This window comes from Neofelis nebulosa, chromosome 5 (assembly GCF_028018385.1).
Source record: "Neofelis nebulosa isolate mNeoNeb1 chromosome 5, mNeoNeb1.pri, whole genome shotgun sequence".
NCBI classification, from domain to species: domain Eukaryota; kingdom Metazoa; phylum Chordata; class Mammalia; order Carnivora; family Felidae; genus Neofelis; species Neofelis nebulosa.
The window spans coordinates 32411807-32432586 of record NC_080786.1 but is presented as its reverse complement, the minus strand read 5'-3'; the positions used below and the strand labels follow the sequence as shown (position 1 = coordinate 32432586).

The 20780-nt window shown below is 35.7% G+C and overlaps 1 protein-coding gene across 2 annotated transcripts in view; it reads left to right on the top strand.

The window, feature by feature from the left end:
- STAG1 (STAG1 cohesin complex component) overlaps positions 1-20780 on the top strand; it is a 408272-nt gene that overhangs the window by 145262 nt on the left and 242230 nt on the right. The gene's annotated exons all lie outside the window — the stretch shown is intronic.

Here is a 20780-nt window from a genome sequence, read left to right as displayed (position 1 = left end):
GTTTATTATCTGAAATAAAAATAGATAGGTGTTTTTGAAATGCTTCCCCAAAGGAGGACTTCTGTATTCAGTGTGTTTGGAAAAGGACCATATCCCTTCCCCTTTGGAGAGGTACAAAATGTGAAGGCTTTGATAAAATTTGTATTAAAGGACCTGATTTCTTTTGTTTATTCAGCATCCTTGATTCCTACAACTATTTATGACTTTACTGTCGTCTTATCTTTTCTCCCGATCAGAATTGTAAAGAATCCATTTCACTAGCTAAATAGAGATTTGTGTACCTCCTATAATCCAAGGCTTTATATTCAAAACTAAAACCACACTTTCATCCTCATGGAATATATTCTCATGGGAAAAAGATGTAATAGACTGCTTTAGTGAAAGGGATATACAGGGTGGGTTGAAAACACTAAAAGTTCACTTAGGCCTGTCTAGAAACAGGGTCATGGAAGGCCTTGCCTGAATAGATAAAACTTGAACTGAGACTTGACAGAGGAGTAGGAATTAGCTGTGCAGTGGCAGAGAGTATTTCTTACAGTAGAAACAGGACAAGATGAGATCTATACCTCTGACCACAGATGGCATAAGATATTCTAGTAAAAATAGAGCTGAGAGAGGTTAGATTATGAACATTGATTGTTTTGACTTTTTATGAAATTGATGGCATTTTACAAAGAAAAAGACTTCATCGTATTAGCATTTTTAGAAATACTTTTCTGGATGCAGATTAGATAATGATTTGGAGGGTGTAGGGCTTGAATCAGACTTTTTTTCTTACTAATCTAGTTTTTTTACTGATCCGATTGGAAAGAAATGCAAGTTCAAATTTATAGAGTATCAGTGAGGATGAAGAGGAACTGACAGATTCTATAAATATTAAGGCTTTGGAATGATTCTGAAAGATGAGAAAAAGGAAGGAATCTAAGATAATTTCTAGTTGTTTGACATGGTGGTGTTCACTGAAAGAAAATTTGCATGAGGAGAGGTGTTGGAGGATAGGTATGGGAATAATTTGGTGTGGGCATTTTGACTTTGAAACACATGTTGAATTTTGGAGCATTCATGCTACTTAATGTAATGGATATTTGTCATTGTAGTAGTTATGAGCTTAGTCAGCATTTAAATGAGTGTCTATAATCCATTGTCATTTGAATTTTGTACCTTCAGATATCAGCTAAAAACGTTGGATTTACATTTTATTCATTCAACAAAAATTCACCAAAAGCCGATTATTTCAGGCATTGGGTTAGGTGCTAGAGATATAAATGAACTAAACTTGCCCGATCCTTGCCTTCATAGATTTCTAATCATACAAGGGAAAGGAAATCCATCCTACTAATCAAATGATCTGATAATATGTCATGAGAAACTATAGATTAATAGTAATCATCTTAGTGTACTAATAGTAACTTCTATAAATAAGAAATTGGAGTCAGACTGTAAATCAAATGTACATAATGACACAGTTTAGTCTTCTCTTTGATTTTTTTTAAAATATAATTTATTGTCAAATTGGTTTCCATACAACACTCAGTGCTCATCCCAACAAGTGCCCTCCTTAATGCCCATCACCCACTCCCCCCCCCCCCATCAACCCTCAGTTTGTTCTCATTATTCAGGAGTCTCTTATTGTTTACCTCTTTCTCTCTAACTTTTTTCCCCCTTCCCCTCCCCCATGGTCTTCTGTTAAGTTTCTCAAGATCCACATATGAGTGAAAGCGTATGGTATCTGTCTTTCTCTGACTCTGAAAGGAAAACTGGTTTTATCCATTTAAATATGATTGCCATGTGTCTGGGTGGCTCACTTGGTTGAATAGCCGACTCTTGATTTTGGCTTAGGTCATGATCTCATGGTTTGTGGGATTGAGCCCTGTGTGATTAGCACGGAGCCTGCTTGGGATTCTTTTTGCCCCTCTACCACTCACTTCCTCTCTTAAATAAATAAAAAACTTAAAAAGAAATATAATTGGAAAGAAATATGGGTGTCTTAGAGAATAGTTTGTCAAAGAGGGAGCTTTGTTCTGATGTAAAGAAAACTTGGACTTTTAAAGGACATTGATTTTTTCCTAGTCTCTAATTTACAAATGGAGTTGTTGCCAAATCTCAACATATAAAATGCAGAGGAATTCTTCCACAAGATTTAGCTGAGTGCATTTTACTCTGTGACTACACCAAAGAAAGTGAAAAAGCACCTTTGAGTTCATTTATTAAATCTTACCTGTTAACTTGTGTTTGAATTGATAAGTTATGTAATGATTTCATGGAAATTGCATGCATCACTGAGTAATTACTAAAATGGATAAAAGTGTTAATATAATAACGTTTGAATTTCTAAATGTTCATTGCAAAGCTTGAAAGTTTCAGTAAGTGTTAAGATCCTTGATGAGATGGACATTGCTAGCTCTGCCTATTTTGAGAAGAGGGCCAGGGATGAATTACTCTCCCAATAGAAAGCAGTCTCAATATACACTTCCATGGATGTCCCCTGCTCGTAATTTCTACAAGGATAAGAACTGGTCAGAATATTTCACAATTTAGAGCCTTAAAACTCTTAGGTTGTTTGAGAAGAAGAGTAAGGAAGTTCTAAACATAAACTTTGTGTCCAGTTTTTGTGTGTGTTTTGTTACATAGTATTTTAATTAGTTGTTTTTTTCAAAGCACTTTAGTCTTGATTTCCCCCACTTTCTTAGAATGAAAAGTAATATATACAGAATGTTTTAGGGCAGTAAATGTAAACTGCTTATTTTATTTCATAACCATTTGAAAATCCTCAAATGATAGGTTGATATTCACTTAAAAGTAGGGTTTTTACTTAAAAGTAGGGTTTTGGGTTTGTTTTTTGTTTTTTTTTTACACATAATTAGAATGTCTCTCTGAAATTAACTTTGTGGTATTTTAACCTGTTCTTAACAATTTAGCAGCTATATAAGAGTAATTCTACATGCTATAAAAGTTAAAATTCAAATGCATGATAGACATAATTTCTCATTCTCTAATCATTCTGTACCAGAATTAGTGGTAGACATCTTTCTTTCATATAGTGATTCAGGGATCATGCTCCTTCCAGTTTTTGGACCCTCTTTCCTCTAGAGCCGCAATGTTGTTTGCATTCAGTGGGTGGAAGGATAGAGAGAATGGAGTAGTACCTACTTCTTAGAAGCTTTTGGCTACGAAGGTGATGGTGATCTGGGTAATGTAATTCATGGCTAGGTACTTGCTTTCCCATTTTTGTACACACTCTGGAAAGGAGAACACAAATCTGCATGCCACAGTTACTTTTAGATAATTAGAGTGAAAGATATGCAGTAAATATTTTATTTTTTTCAGAAGACAGTACATTGTAAAAGCTGGTTAGTGCTAGGATAAGAGCATTAATTGTGTATGAGTTATTTAGAACTTAAGTCCTAAAAGCTAGGAACTCTAATTAAGAATTTTCATAGCCTCTATTCAGTTACATCCAAAGGTACCTACCAGTTTTCACATGTTTAGCTTTGGTAAATACATTGCTGTATTGTTCCAGTACTTATGTCATGCTGTGCCTTAAACCTGGGTGTTCCAGGTAGTATTAAGTCTCTTCATGATATCCACTAATCTTCCAAAGGCATCATCCACATTTATGTCATCTTTTATGCAGATGTTCAAAGGCTGGACAAGTAAGTAAAGATATGACTGTTACTATCTGTATCTATATATATTTATATCAATATAATGGTTTTATTTTATGAAGTCATTTTTAGGAAAAATGCCTTTATGTACATTCTTACAAGTATTTGTATTATTATTAAATATAAGAAATATGTTAATATAAGAAATAATACATGAAATGTGGTAATTTCTACTAGTTTTGTTATCAAAGAGGGGGACCTAACTTATTTTAATGCTTCTGGCTAAAATACCTTACTTATACTTTCAGTAATAATTGAGTGTGCTTGTACCATTTATTATGCTGTGTACTAACTTTAATCATATATAGTGCAGATCTCTTTCCCCTACCCACCAAAACACTTTACAAATTCTTTTTAAACTGAAGAAAATTATATATTATATATATGTTGAGGTAATTCCTTACTATATATTTGCTAGGCTTTGCATTCCATCATATCCATCCATATTTCTTAGATTTATCTGCTATATCACTTCCTCATCATTCAGAACTAGGCATTTCACACCTTCACTCCATACTATATACAACAGCAGATTATTCTTCAGGTATTAAACACTGGCAGGATATCTTTTTTTAAGATGTTATTTTAAAAATCCTTTTAGATCTGTTTGTTTTCCTGGTATTTAGTCTCTTCATAAATTCCAGAAGGATTCCAGAAGGAATCCCAGATTAAGATGGAAGAGAAAAAATATAGCTAGGTTAACTTAAACTCCAGGTTTTCGGCTACTTGAGCAGAAGTTCCAGGATAACGTTCTATTGGTGGTTGAAGCTAGCCTGAACACAAAGCAGTTGGAAGTAATTTAAGAGATTGAAAAGACATACTGTAGGATTTAGGATAGGCTTTTTGTAGCATAATTATTAATAGCACCATCCTTCATCTTTTAGTAAGCGTCCTGTTTGTGTGACAAATTATATTATGAAATTTAGAGCTTGCTTTTCAGTGGCTTAATGTGGTTCTGATTCTGAAGGTATTTTATATTGAAGATATTTTATAAATAAAAATAGATTATTTTATTGAGTTCTAGAATATGTTATGTTAAAATTTAGGTTAAGGCTGGGGAAGAGATACAAGGAGAAGGATTCTGAGAAGTCATGCTTTGATCCAGGAAAGGCCTTGCCAAACATATGTAATGTCCCTTACCCCAAATTAATCATGTTCTTTTAATACATGTATTAGAAAACTTACCTAAGAAAGTGCTGCTTAGAATAAGATGCTTAGGTTAATAAAAATAACTCATTTGGACATTTTTAGTTGATTTCTTTTGATACCATTATCTTTTATATTAAAGAAGGGATGTGACTGTATAAAGAAGCATAGCAAATTGAGAATGGTTCCACAAATTCTTTGATACTAATTCAAACAAAAGAGAAAAATATAGGCATGTAATAATGAGTATCTCTTCCTCCTTTTTCCCCTTTTTTCTTACTATTAAATTGTTGGCATCCCATTCTGATCTCTCAAATTATATTTTGAGATTTGCTGGCTCATGAAATATTAACATCTTGAATTATTAAATTATAGAATCCAAACTTAAAGTCTAATATCATACCATTAGCAAGTAGCAGAGAACATTTGCTTTTATTTTTCATTAACAGCTCCTGCTGATGGCTTACTGAGAAATAGGGGGTAAAAGTTAACTATTATTTGAAAAGCCTCTTATTCAATATGAGGCAAACTCCCTTAGCTTTGCTCAAAGCGTGGGGGGCCTTCTCCAGTCTAGTTTAATACATGAACTTCTCTTATACCAGACACTAGGTACATACTTTGGATGCCTCCTTACTCCCCCTAGATTGTTTTTGATTATCAGGAAATATTGTAAGCACTTTTTGTATTCATCATATCACCTTCCATAGTAAAATGTATATAGTCAGCACCTAGTAAATTGTTGGCAGAGTTTTTTTGATATATAATTTTAAAATATTACTACTTTTTTATTTATCTTGCATTAAACTCTTATCAAAAAGCTAGGAAAAAATTTTAGAGGAAGAAAAGTACTACCCATAATTCTAATTTTTGATATTTTGGTATAGGTGCTTCTGACTGGTTCAGTCAGAAGAACACATGACTATTGATCTTAGGGTTGTGAGTTCAGGCTCCACGTTGGATGTAGAGATTACTTAAAAATAAAATCTTTAGGGGCACCTGGGTGGCTCAGTCAGTAAGCCTCTGACTCCTGATTTCACATGGGTTATGATCCCCGGGTCACGATCCTGGTGTCGTGGGATCGAGCCCTGTGTCGGACTCTGTGCTGAGCATGGAACCTGCTTAAGATTCTTCTTGTCTCCCTTTGCCCCTTTCCCCTGCTCATGCTTGCTTTCTAAAAATAAATAAATAAAATCTTAAAAAATAATATTTTGGTGTATTTCTATGTGTTCTAGACTTATATTAAAATTATACTTGTATGAAAGTAGAATGATTCTTTCCCTATTGGTATTTTATTTTATTTTGGTATTTTTGATACAGGGCTTTTCACCACACAGTGTTTCATAATTTGTGTTTCTGTTTTGATTGTTTTGTAACTTTCATTTTAAATAAAATTAGACATTTAGAAATCTTGATGCCCATATCATTTTCTTTATAAGTGATTCATATAACTAGTACTACTGGATCAAAATACATTATTTTAAAGGTTTTGCAGAAATATTTCCAAATAGCCCCTTAATCCTATCAGCATTGAAAATATCTATCTTGGGGGCACCTGGGTGGCCAGTAGGTTAGGATCTGACCTTTGATTCTGGCTCAGGTCATTATCTCATGGTTTGTGGGACTGAGTCCTGCATTGGGCTCTACTGCTGACAGTGTGGAGTCTGCTTGAGATTCTCTCTTTCCCTCTCTCTCTCTGCCCCTCCCTTGCTCTCACGTACTCTCTCTCTCTCAAATAAACATTTAGAAAAAAAATACATAATTTGCAATGCCAACAAATTGGACAACCTAGAAAAAAAGAAGAAATTCCTAGAAACATAAAAACCTGAAAACTGACTCAGGAAGAAATAAAATGTGAACAGACTGATTACTAGCAATAAAATTGAATCAGTAATTAAAAAAAAGAAAAACAACTCCCAACAACAAAAAAAAGTCCTGAACCAGATGGTTTCTCAGGTGAATTCTACCAAACATTTAAAGAGTTAATAACTATACTTCTCAAACTATTCCAAAAAATACGAGGAAGGAAAGCTTCCAAATCATTCTATGAGGCTAGCTTTACCCTGATTCCCAAGTCAGGTAAAGATACTACCAAAGAGGAAAACTACATCCCGGTATCTCTGATGGACGTAGATATAAAAATCCTTAACAAAATAATTAACAAGCTGAATCCAACAATACATTATAAAAATCATTCACCATCAACAAGTGGGATTTATTCCAGGGATGCAAAGAGTGGGTCAGTATTCACAAATCAGTGAGTGATACATTACATTTATAATAGGAGGAGGATAAAAAACATATCTCAGCAGATGCAGAAAAAAGCATTTAACAAAGTACAACATCCCTTCATGATAAAAACCCGCAGCAAAGTAGGTTTAGAGGGAACATACCTGAACATAATAAAGCCTATATATGAAAAACCCACAGCTAACATTATACTCAATGGTGAAAACTGAGCCCCTTGCTTTTAAGATCAGAGATAAGAATGTCCACTCTTACCATATTTATTCAACATAGTATTGGAAGTCCTACCCAAAGCAGTCAATGGAGAAAAAGAAATAAAAGTCATCCAAACTGGTAAAGAAGTAAAACTGAGTATTTGCAGGTGACCTGATACTATATATAGAGAGAAATTTATAAAGATTCCACCCAAAAACTATCAGAAGTGATAAGTGAATTCAGTAAAGTCATAGAATAAAAAATTTACATACAGGAATCTGTTGCATATCTATACACTAATAATGGAGTAGGAGAAAGAGAAATTAAGAAAACAATCCCATTTACAATTGCAACAAAAAGAATAAAATACTTAAGAATAACTTTAACCGGAGGTGAAAGACCTGTATCCTGACCTGAAATCTACTTAATATTGATGAAAGAAATTGAAGGTGACACAAACCCATGGAAAGATACTCTATGTTCATGGATTGGAAGAACCAATATTGTTAAAATATCTGTACTACCCAAAGCAATCTATAGATGTAATGCAGTTCCTATCAAAATACCAACATTTATACTTGTCAGGATGACTAAAATAAAAAATACAAGAAATAACAAGTGTTGACAAGGATGTGGAGAAAAAGGAACCCCTATCCACTATTGGTGGGAATGTAAATTGGTGTAACCACTATGGAAAACAGTATTAAAAATAGAACTACCATATGATCTAGTAATTCCACTTGTGAGCATTTGCCCAAAGGAAATGAAAACACTAATTTGAAAAGGTACGTATGTCCCTATGTTTATTGCAGCATTGTTTATAATAGCCAAGTTATGGAAACAACCCAAGTGTCCATAGATAGATGAATGGATGAAGATGTGGTACACACATACACACAGTTTTACACAGGCATTTAAAAAGAGTGAGATCGGGGCGCCTGGGTGGCGCAGTCGGTTAAGCGTCCGACTTCAGCCAGGTCACGATCTCGCGGTCCGTGAGTTCGAGCCCCGCGTCAGGCTCTGGGCTGATGGCTCAGAGCCTGGAGCCTGCTTCCGGTTCTGTGTCTCCCTCTCTCTCTGCCCCTCCCCCGTTCATGCTCTGTCTCTCTCTGTCCCTAAATAAATAAATAAATAAATAAATAAATAAATAAGCATTAAAAAGAGTGAGATCTTGCCATTTGCAACAACATGGATGGACCTAGGGTATAATGCTACATGAAATACAGGGAAAAACAAATACTGTATGATCTCATAAAGTATTTAAGAAACAAAACAAACAAAGTGGCTAAAAAATAAAACAGACTCTTAAACACAGGGAACAAATTGGTGGTTGCCAGAGGGGAGTCAGTTTGGGTCATGGGTGTGAAATAGATAAAAGGGATTAAGTGTACACTTATTTTGATGAACATTGAAAAATGTATAGAATTGTTGAATCATTGTTGTACACCTCAAGCAAATATGACACTGAATATTAATTGTACTTGAATTAAAGAAAAATTCATTTTCCAAAACCTTGGTAACACTAAGACTCATCATTTTAACATAGTATTTGTCATTTTGAGAGAAAAATGGTGGCAGTTCAGATTATCAGAAATTTGTTTCTTTGATTAAAAGAAATATTTTCTGAAATATTTATTGTCCAATTATGTTTCCTTTAAAAGTTTTAAAAAAATTTAATGCAGAACCAATAAAAACTTTAGGGATTATTTTTGGATTGAGACTTATAAGTTAAAGTTAATTAGCCAAGAAAATTCTGACAATGACTAATGAGGAGCTCACTCTGCTAATTAGTAGACTGTGTCATAAAACTACAAAAAATATTAGTGTTAAGTCATTGGTTCAACAACTGGCAGATGAATGAGTTGAACACAAGCAGACCTAAGTATATATAATAATTAAAAATTGTGTTCCATCTGTTCCTTTCTCTTTGTAGTTGATAACTGATTAACAACTTGAAAAAAATAGATTTGTTACATCATACCATACACCAAAGTCTAGATGTAGTAAAGAAATATAAAGAGTAATATAATGAGGCAATTTTAAACGCTCTCTCTGCGATGAATGCCTTGCTGGAGGATGTGTACATGCTGCATTGTGCCTGGGGGTGTGCAATGGCTCCCTCCCCTACAACTCGGGGAGGCAGCAGCCTTGGCCTTCTGCTCTGTCTTTGCACTGCTTCCTGCATGTCCCTGGTCTTTGCAGGCTGGTCCACAGTGCCACGGTGGTGAGTGGATTGTGTGAGATGGAGTGGCAGATGGTGGCCCTGACAGAACATGACGGTGATGATGAACTCAGGTGTTTTAAGATGTCCATCATGTTACCTCTGAATAAAGTATGGTTATTCTGAAGCCTAGGTGGGGCAGTACCTTTTCACAGGTTAGGCAGTAATCTGGTGACTGAAGGGCTGAAATTGGGGATTTACCCTCTTGGAGAAGTGCTGTTGAGATGTCTGGGATGCCTACATAATGGCTCCTGCCACTTTAATCTACAGGCTGTGATGAGAAGTGAAGAGCCACATCCTTTCTCTGTGGCTACTCTGCATTTTGCTAACACAGAGGATGTCTCCTATCTGGTGTTTGGCAAATTCTAGGAACTTCATCTAGCTTTACTGCATTAGCCTGTGAGCAGCTGTCACCTTACTGGAGGGGAAAAACTGCCTAGAAATTTTGAGACTCTTACATATCATTTAGACCACTTTGACTTCTTTATCATAAACGAATACTTGGTTTTGTCAAAAGGATTCCAATAACATACTTCAGAGCAAAAAATTTTTAAAAATTTAGAAAAAAATTTAGATGAAAAACTGGATTTAAGGCTTATAAGGCTATAAAAGCAAACAAAGTAAATATTTTACTTATTTAAATACTTTCAATACTTAGCTTCTTACCATTATATAATACTTATTTTTGTTTAGTGCTTCTAATCTTTAATGTCAGTTTGGTGTTAATTTTGCCATTTCAGCCTTTCTGTTTCGATTTATTTTTTATCTATATCTTTATTTTCTTTTTATAAACCGAACTTTATTATTAAGCAATACATGTACAAGATTTAAAAGAAAAGTCATATGGCACAGTGACCCACATAGCAATCCTCTCTCTTTTCCTGCCCACCCCCAGTCCTGCTCCTTAAAGTTTTCATTTCTTTTCTTTTTTTTTCTGGTATTTATTCCACATAATTTTGACAACCTTGTATTAAGTGAATAGGATTATCAGGAAGTAGCAAATACATTTAAAGCCTTAGTAAGACATATGTAAAATAGAGGTTGGGAGATAACCCCCTAAGTAATGTAGAGGCCAGTGGCTATCTCAGTGAAGTATCTTGCCATTCCATGGTTGGGGATATGTCATAAAAGTAGTGAAGTAGCATGATAATTTTGTGTAATGTAAAGATGATGAAGGTATCTGTAGACTGTTGTGGTGGACAGACTCAACTGTGACCCTCATGGCTCCTTTCTCTTGGTATTATTCATGCTCTTTACCCCTTCTTTTGCATTGAGAACTGTGGCTTGCTTCTAACCATCAATTCTAGCAAAGATAAGGGGAGGGCGATTCTGATTACGTTATGTTATATAAGATGCTGTCTTGCCAGCACACTTGCTCTAGGGATTTTCCTTCTTGGTTTGACAAACTGATATGTTGGGGAAGCCCATGTACAAGGAACTATGGGTATCTTTTTGGCTTGGAGAGTTGTGTCCAGTCACCAGCAGAAGGTCAGGTACAAGGAAATAAATTTTTTCAACAATGTAAACAAGCTTAGGAATGGATTCTTCCCCATTTGAGCCTCCAAATAAGAATATAGAACAGTAAACACCTTGATTGCAGCAATGTGAGACCCTAACCAGAAGATTTGGGTGAGTTGTGTCTAGACTCTGAATCACAGAAATTGTGAGACAATAGATGGCCAAGACAACTACACGAGAGCAGGAAAATTAACATAGCACAGAAGCAACACTGGGAAGGTATCCTTTCATCTCTTCTAGGCATTATGTAATGACTTACTTTGGTCCTTTTTAATTGGAGAAAAAGGCATTAGCTTGGTTATAGTAGCTGCATATCAAATGCTAGGGATTGCAGTTACAGTGAAAGTCACCACCTGATTAAGTTTATGATAATCCATAGTTGTTCTTTATGATCTGTCTGACTCTTATGTATGCCTAACTGGTGAGTTTAACAGGGATGTGATAGTTTTCACCACCTTTGTTTCTCTGAAGTCTTCGATGAAACCTTGCACTCACTCCAGGGATATAGTATTGCTTCTGTTTTATTGTTTTGGTAATAGAGGGAAGTTCTGTCAACTTCAGATATTCCTACCATTATACCCCTTACCTAATGCGTAAAGTCCATATTGGGGTTCTTCCAGTTGCCAAGTATGTCTGTTCCAAGTAAATATTTAGAAATCAAGGAAATAACCATAGGATGGGTCATTGGACAATTTATGCTATCAGCCAGACTTGATTTACATCCCCATGTATCACCTGACCACCATAAGCCCCTAATTTAACTAGTAGACCACAGTAGCATTTTGAATCCCCAGGAATTTAAGGTCATTTGAGAGACTTTGTTTATTTATACATGAAATGTGTAGATGTTTCCTTTTAACAATGCTCAGTACCTTTAATTAATGGCTGCAAGTCTCTGGGGAAGGATTAGAGGATGTGTGGTGTGTGTGTGTAATAGTTATGCAAGATTTTTCTTCAAGGGACCTGGTCTCCATCTCATTTAGTGTATTCTGGATCTGTGAGCTAACCCATAATTGACAAGTGGTGAGAAAGTTATAATTCTCCACTGTGTTAGTTAATACAAATTGGACTTCTGGCTACTGGATCTAGAATTTTTTCTGTTGTATATATCAAATAGTATTATGGAGGCCTTTGGCCTGTTTTGTTCGTAGTTTTGTTCCTAGGTGTACTCCAGTCATTATCTGTTGCCAAAGATCTCTGTAGATCAGGACATTCTGATTACCAGTATGTTCCTGCTGCTCTTAACAGCATTACATTCCTACCTTATCTTTAATGATTAAGTGTGGCCACGTGGGCTGTGTTTGGATCCCATCATCTCCACTGAAACCTGAGAGGTTTTCTTAATGGCTGCATCCCCTACACTTATACCTGGCTTACATAGGAGACTAACCACAGACCTTTAAAAAGAGTATGCAGGCTCTGGGCTGATGGCTCGGAGCCTGGAGCCTGTTTCTGATTCTGTGTCTCCCTCTCTCTCTGCCCCTCCCCCGTTCATGCTCTGTCTCTTTCTGTCCCAAAAATAAATAAAAAACGTTGAAAAAAAAATTTTAAAAAGAGTATAGATCCACCTTTTACTAATGTTCTCACTGCCATCTGGGCTCTCTTGTGGAGCATAGTTGAGGAAGAGTAGGGGTATGAAATTCTTACATAATTCCAGTCCCATATTCCTAAATCCCTAAATCATTGGATTCTTTACTCCTTCCGTATCAGTGCCAGGGAAGCTCTGTCCCTCAACCTTTAAAGGCTACTTTTAGCTCACCAACCAGTCATTTCTAGCTACGTGAACTAACACATTAAATTTGGAGTCTCCAGTAAGTGCACCCATATCCATTAGTTTGGCCTGATGTAGCATTATATTCCATCCTCCTTGGTCAAATGCTTCTAGAATCCACTCCCACGTGTGGCCCTTGAGTTTCTGTTGAGTATGTAAGCTATTTCCTGCTGTGTCGTTGTGTGTACATGTATTCCTGGAGCATACTGAGATTTGACCCTAGTTATGGATATAGTGGTAATGGGGCTGGTTGTGGGTCTTAAAGAATGAGCATCCCCCTTCAAGGCATCTGCTTATGTGAAATAATCAGATTTTTCAAGCCAAGGAAAGCTAGTGTTCTCAGACACTGGGAAAGCAAACTACTTTTACTGGTATTGGAGGCTTCCAATTATAAGTGCAGTTTAGGGGAATTGGGAATGAGGACAGATTCAAAATTCTTAAGTTTCATCTAGGACAAACCAGATATCTCTGTTCTCAGTTTCAGAATCCCATTTATTCCTGATCCAGGTCCTAATTTTCAAATGAGAAACTTGATGAGACTGAAATTCAACTGTTGTTGTAACTCAGCAACCTACACAAATAAATTTTTGCCTTGATTTTCAGCATTATCAGTCCCATACCTACAAGAAAGAAGATAATTCTTTCAGGGGAATCTTAGAAGCTCTCTGGCTCTCTCATTGTCACTTAAGCGTGAGAATGGACTTGAACCTGTCATTTTCTAAGTTCTCAGGTATACACAGAAGGGTAGATTTGTTACATCATACCATACACCAAAGTCTAGATGTAGTAAAGAATTAAATATAAAGAGTAATATAATGAAACAATTTTAACTTGTAACAACTTCTTTAACAATTGTGAAACAATTTTAACTTTAACAACTTGTACTCCTGTCCATAGTCATCATTACTGCCATAATGGCAAATATAGTGGCCACTTAAGCTTTCAAAGAATGTGCTTGAGTTGGTGCTTCATCACAGTGTACCAAAGGTGATAGCTTGATTGGTTTTCTGAAACTACTGCATGCCATAGATTACGATCATCCCATTTCCTTGGCAAAGAGCTCAGCCCTATGCTTAATCCTAAACACATGACCAAACCAGTCCCCAAATCTAATCTTTACTGGCTTATATTCTAGAACCACTCCTGGTTCTGAACCTTTCTGGATTGAATCAGGAGTCAGAAACCACACAGTTTCTTGAATTGGTATAATTATATATAATTAGTAAACTATGATAAAGGAATAACTATAAAGATGTAAGGATAACTCTCATTTTTTAAAAATGTTTTATTTATTTTTGAGAGAGAGAGATTCACAGAGTGTGAGCAGGGCAGGGGCAGAGAGAGAGGGGGAGACACAGAATTCAAAGCAGGCCCCAGGCTTTGAGCTGTCAGCACAGAGCCCGACGCGGGGCTGGAACCCACAAACCGCGAGATCATGACCTGAGCTGAAGTTGGACGCTCAACCAACTGAGCCACCCAGGTGCCCCTAAAGATGTAAGGATAACTCTGAATGAGACCCTAGGGCTTAAAGAAATTTCTCAAGGAGAGAAAAACTTGGATTCGTGGGGGTCCCCTTCCTCAGGCTTGGGTTTGGACCTTGTTGGAGAAGGTGGGTTTGCAGCCTGTTGAATGACAGAGTTCACTGGATTGCCTTATGCCTTAGCCAGAGCTGGTTTACATTTGCTAGGCAGCAGGAAACAACATTCTGAGATACAGTTGTGTTGGTTGTGGTGGACAGTACTACAATGGAAGTTGAGGTACTGCTGCCAGATGAAACTTTGAGCAGGCCATTGTCAGTGTTAGGAGGGCTGCATAAGAGGATAATCATCCAATCCTAATCTGGGGCACAAAAATTCCAAAGAACTGCACACTCTTAGCATGAGGAAGAGACAGACCACCACCGTTGGACTTTGCAGCAAGAATAAAAACACAAAACTCTTAACATTTTGAAACCAGGAAAAGAAGTCCCCCTTCCTCCTGGACTATCCTTCCAGAGCTCTGTGCTACTAAAGCTTAACTTAGTGCTTACTGTGAAGCAGAAGTGCTTGTAAAGTCTAGTCCATTATTACAGAGCAGATACCACTGGGGTAATTTTGGTGCTGAGGCACAATAAATTGGTTTTCCTCAAGTGTCTGGTGGTAGCAGCTATTTGCATATCTTTTTTTTTTTTTTAATGTTTATTTATTTCTGAGACAGAGACAGAACATGAATGGGGGAGGGTCAGAGAGAGAGAGGGAAACACAGAATCCGAAACAGGCTCCAGGCTCTGAGTTGTCAGCACAGAGCCCGACGCGGGGCCTGAACCCACAAACCGCAAGATCATGACCTGAGCCGAAGTTGGAAGCCCAACCAACTGAGCCACCCAGGAGCCCCTATTTGCATATCTTAAAAGAGAGGCATTGAATGTAGATGGATGCTCTGTATGTGGAGGTAGAATTTGTATATGTTGTGTTTAATTATTGGTGCTGATATTTGTAAGATTTTATCTTTTTCCTTTGAATTCATAAATTTTACCTATGCTTATATGTGTCATTTTCCCATTCTGACAGAAACTAGATAAGCCATGTTAATGTTCAGATTTAAATCTTTTATTGATAAGGTAGATTTTCCTCTTAAAATGATCAGCTTAATTGTGTTTCTTCCTTGTCTTTCCTTCTTAAACACTTGTATATGTTAGATCTCCTATATACGTCTGCCAAGTATTTTACTCCTTTCCTTGTGAATTCCTTTTGTATATTTTTCTTTTATGTTGAGACTTTTCCCCCCACTGAACTTCTAGGACACTAAATTCATTTTCCATTAAATTCATTTTTCCTTTTTTTCTTCTTTTTTTCTTCTTTTTTTTTTCTTTTTTTTTCTTTTTTAAGTAGGCTCCATGCCCAATGTGGGGCTTGAAACTCACAACCCTGAGACTAAGAGTCACATGCTCTACTGATTGAGCCAGCCAGGTTCCCCCAATGATTATTCTTTCATTCAGCTAATGAGTATTTAAATTTGATTTTTTTTTTAAACTTTTAGAATGTTCTTTCTGCTCTTTAAAGTTTCCATCTGTTTCAAATATACCTAGTATAATGTTTTTTTCTCCTTTGTGTTTGGTAAGTCTTTTAGGCATATTATTTTGCTTTGACTTCTATTTTTTTTTAATATTTATTTTGGGAGAGAGAGAGAGACAGAGAGACAGAGAGCACCAGTAGAGAGAGAATATTTCACAGAGAGAATCCCAAGCAGGCTCCAAGCTCAGCATGAAGCCAGTCCCACAGGGGCTCAGCCCCATAACCTCAGCTGCTATCAAGAATCTGGCAGTCAACTGACTGACCCACCCAGGTGCCCTTTGCTTTGACTTCTTAAGGCTTGAAGTTTGGGTGGTTACGTCAAATTATTAGGATCCCTCCTTTGGCACAAATTCACATATAAATACTGTCATAGTCTTCATTCCTATGAGTATCACATTAAACAACAGTTCTGCTAATTGGATAGTACTTTCCCAGCCTTAAGACTAGGAGGTAACTCATCTTATTATAGTGATCCCTTGTGGTTCTTCTGAGGACAATAATTTTTTTTTTTTAATGTTTATTTATTTATTTAAAGAGAGAGAGTGAGCAGGGAGAGGGGCAGAGAGGAGAGAGTCCCAAACAGGCTCTGCACTGACAGTGCAGAGCCTGACACAGGGCTTGATCCCACAAACTGTGAGATCGTGACCTGAGCCGAAGCCAAGAGTGGTTTCAGTGGACTCAGTGGACTGAGTCATCTAGATGCCCCTGAGGCCAAGAGTTTATAGCAGGCCCTCCTAGGACCATATACCACAGGGTTTCTACTGTCCCAGGGAAGATTAATCTCTAAAGCCTCCAATTTTTGAAGGAACAAGAAGTTGCAGTCTTCCTAGGTTTTTTTTTCCTGAAACCCTTTGGGCCGGTATCTACTGATCTCATGTTTAGCTCAAAAAGTAACTTAATTTTGTGCTGTTACTTTTCTCTGACAACCCCTAAAAGAATCCATAGACCTGCTTGCACCCTGAAGGCATTGCTACCTTGCTTGCCCTAGCAGTTCTGTCCTGAATGGAAGTGTGATGGAGAGGGAGAGTGCATCAACTTATATTCAGGCCCTTATTTGCCAAAATTTCTCAGATGAGAGCTTCTGCAAGATAAATATCACAAATGTAAAGACATGTTATGAACTGGAGAGATATTATAAACGCTTGACATTAAGAGCAATGATACTTAATGTGCTATTTTAATTTTTATGTACCATTCCTGTACCATTTTATTTAGATACACTATTACAGTACTCAGGCTTAAACCTAGGTAGGTTATCAAATTAAAGTGAAAAGTATACTTGTTGATAATGTCTTTCTGTTTCGAATCAAATAGTATTAAACAAAAGACAAAACTAGTATCAAGTGGAAGTATGAAATTTGCTGTATATGGGACATTATGTTTATTTGTCTGAAAAATGGTATTGAAATGCTGTTGTAACCTATGATTCCCTTCCTAACTGTGGAATAAAATCTGTCCTGCCACTTCAAGGGTCACAGCATTTACCTGAGCTTAAAATCAAAATTTTCTTAATTTATGCAATAATATAGTTAAGTAGAAAGGCAGTGATGGGATCACATTGGCCAGAAACTACAGTTAGTTAATATGGGAGGAAAAGGAGTGGGAATGAAAGAAATAGCGTTACATGTGGAGGATCAATCCGTTTTTCCCTTGAAGTGTTAACTTAAAAAACCAAAACAACAACAACAAAAAACCAAAACAAAAAAGAGTCAACAACAGGAAAAAAACAGTCCTTGGAGAGCTCTGAAAACCAGAACATTTTAGCTTATACCTGAGGGTAAAATAACAGTCTAGTCTCCTGGAGTAATAACTGTAGTCTGCCTGTGCAGTATTTACATTTACATTTGTGGAAAGCATGTACTCCATATTGCTAAAAGCTACATGGAAAAAAAATCATTGAAATAGTAATTATTATACAGTTATTTATTTAAGATTTCTAGTTAGGGCATTTAGTTTACAATGTAGCATGTTATCTGTGCCATCTGCTTTTGTTTCTCCAAAGCAAATGAATTTACTCTTAAGCAAGAGTATAGAATACTAATTCTTTGTGTCCTTGTCTGCTTAACCAAGGTCTTATCAAATAGCCTGTTGAAAGAACTACATTTATCTACTAGAGTTTGAAGAATGTGCACTCACTGTACTGTGTAGAGATCCAGATTGAATTGATTGAGCTTTCCTTTAGGTTTAGCTTATTAAAACCTTAGAAGAAAATTTAAAACTCATTTTTAACTACAACATTGACTTATTCTATGCCACATATTTGTATTTTCTCTTTGAAACCCTGATTTGTTTTTGTTGTTTTCTCTTTAGTTCTTTCCCAGTTTTTAGAATGTTATTTTTCTAACTGCCTAAAATTATTTATTATACTCTCCTCTAATAGAATATGAGAAAACTGTTACAGCAAATGTAATTATTTTTCTCATTTTACTGTAATCTGTGATTCAAATGCTGCTTATGGTTTTCATGAGAATATGTGGCTAAGTTCTTAGAGATTTTCTTTATAGTAAAGTCTCAGATTTGAACGTTTTGGAATGAAGTGAGGGCAAGCCTATCAGTGTCACAGTTTGAATTTTTTCATAATTTTTTCCATGTTACTTTATATGTATGTGTATGTGATGTTATTTTAAATGTAGAATCATATATATTTCTTTATTCACTTAGTATGTCATAAACAACCTTTTATGTAATTAGTGCTAACATAGGTATAGCTCATTTGTATTAATAGTTATATTTCATTTTACTGTATGTATATGTCATAATTTAGTGAAACATTCCTTTGTAGATATTTAGATTGCTAAGCTGTTTTGCTCCAGTAAATAGTACTACAATATTCATGCAAGTATTTTTTCTGTGAAGGAAGAAGCCTGCATATGAATATTTGTAGCCAGAGGGGCAGCTTTTGGCAGACGTTACTGTCCGCTTACCAAAGTTTTATTTTTCCCTTTTCATAGTGGAATAAGTTCAAGGAGGGTATTGGCAAATGGACACTCAGTGTCTCCACTCCCCTTTCTTCGCAATGTGGCTAGTTAACAAGTTCTTGCCCTTTCTTCGCAATGTGGCTAGTTAACAAGTTCTTGCCAATGAAGTATTACCCAATGTGATATGTATGACTTCTAAGCCTGAATTATAAACATCTGCCATGCTTTTCTGTGTTTTTGTTTTCCATCAGCTGGATACTGATTTCTCAGGGTCAACCTTGGAAGCCTCTTATAGAGAGTAACAGAGCATCTGTCAGCTTGGGTGCTGGAATGATTGTGTAGCTATAACTAGTAATATAGATATTCTGTCTAGACCTTCTCTTTGAGAGACTGTAGGTATATTATCATTGTGGGGTGTCTGGCTGACTCAGCTGGTAGAGCATGTGACTCCTTTAAAAAAATTTTTTTTTCAGAGGAGGGACATGGGGAATGGGGAGCATGGGACTCTTGATCTCAGGGTTGTAAGTTCCAGCTCTATGTTGGGTCTATGTAGAGATTATTTAGAAAAAAAGAAAAATGAAGTATTCTTCCTGATAATCTTGAAATTATACTGCTTATCTTTCCCTACTCCCTAAATGAGGACAACTTATATAAGAAAATGTAATAGTTTCTTAAGGTGGAAGCTTAAATCATTGAATTAGACCTCTCTTTTGTAAGTATTTGAAGCTGTATATTTCCCACTAAGCATTGTTTTTCTGCATTCTACAAATTTTGATAATGTGTTTCATTATCATTCAGCTCAAAACATTTTTTAATTACCAAATATTTGAGGATATTTTAGATGTGTACTGTGACATCAGTAAGACTGATGTCTTACTTAAATCCATTATGGTCAAAGTATGTGCTCTTTATTTTTTTAGTCCTTAAAAACTCATAGAGACTTGCTCTTTGGTCTTTTGGTAAGTGTTCAAAAATGTATTTAAAGACAATATGTATTCTACAATTGTTCGTGTTGTGTTTTATAGATATATTAGTGCTTTTCAAATCTTCTATATATTTACTATTTTTATGTTTATTCTAACAGTTACTGAGAGATATATTTAAAATATGAAACATGATTATGAATTTGCATATTTCTTTTAAGTTCAGTTTTTGTTTTATGTATTTTAAGAATCTTTTTATTTGGTGTATAAAACTTCAGACCTGTTATATCATCATGATGAATTTACCACTTTATTGTTATAAAATCTATCTTTTAATACTTATACTACTCCTTGTCTTGGTTTCTACTTTGATATAAAAATGGTTGTAACAGCTTTTTTATAGTTAAAGTTTGCAGGATATATATTTTTTCATTCTTTCAGTATAACCTGTCTGTGTTTCTATATTTAAAGTGTGTCTTGTAGATATATGTGATTAGGTCATTTTATACAGTCTGGGTGGTCTCTGTTTTTTAGAGGGAATGTTCAGTCCATTTGCTTGGTTTTTAGTTTTCTTAGTCTGGGTTTGCTTTTATTTGAAAGACATTTTTTGCTAGGTAAAAAATTCTGCATTTTTTCCTTTTTTCCTTTATTGAGATATAATTGACGTACAACATTGTGACTTGATATATTTGTATATTACAAAAGATTACTACTATAGTTTAGCTAACACCCCCATTCCCTTGTATTATTTCCAGTTATTTTTTTGTGGTGAGAACATTTAAGATTATAGAATACAGTATTACTAGCTATAATCACCATTCTCTATGTTGCCTCCGAACTTGTTAATCTTCTAATTGGAAGTTTGTACCCTTTGACTGATTCCTTCCCATTTTCTCTATTTCCCAGTCCTTTGTAACCACCACTCTATGTCTGTTTTTCTGTTTGGCTTTTTTTAGATTCCTATGGAATAAGTGATATCAGACAGTGTATATTTTTCTCTCTGTGACTTATTTCACTTAGCATTATGACTTGAAGGTTCATCTGGGTTGTCACAAGTGACAGGATTTCCTTCTTTGTCTTGGCTGAAAAGTATTCCAGTGTATAGATAACCACATTTTCCATTTTT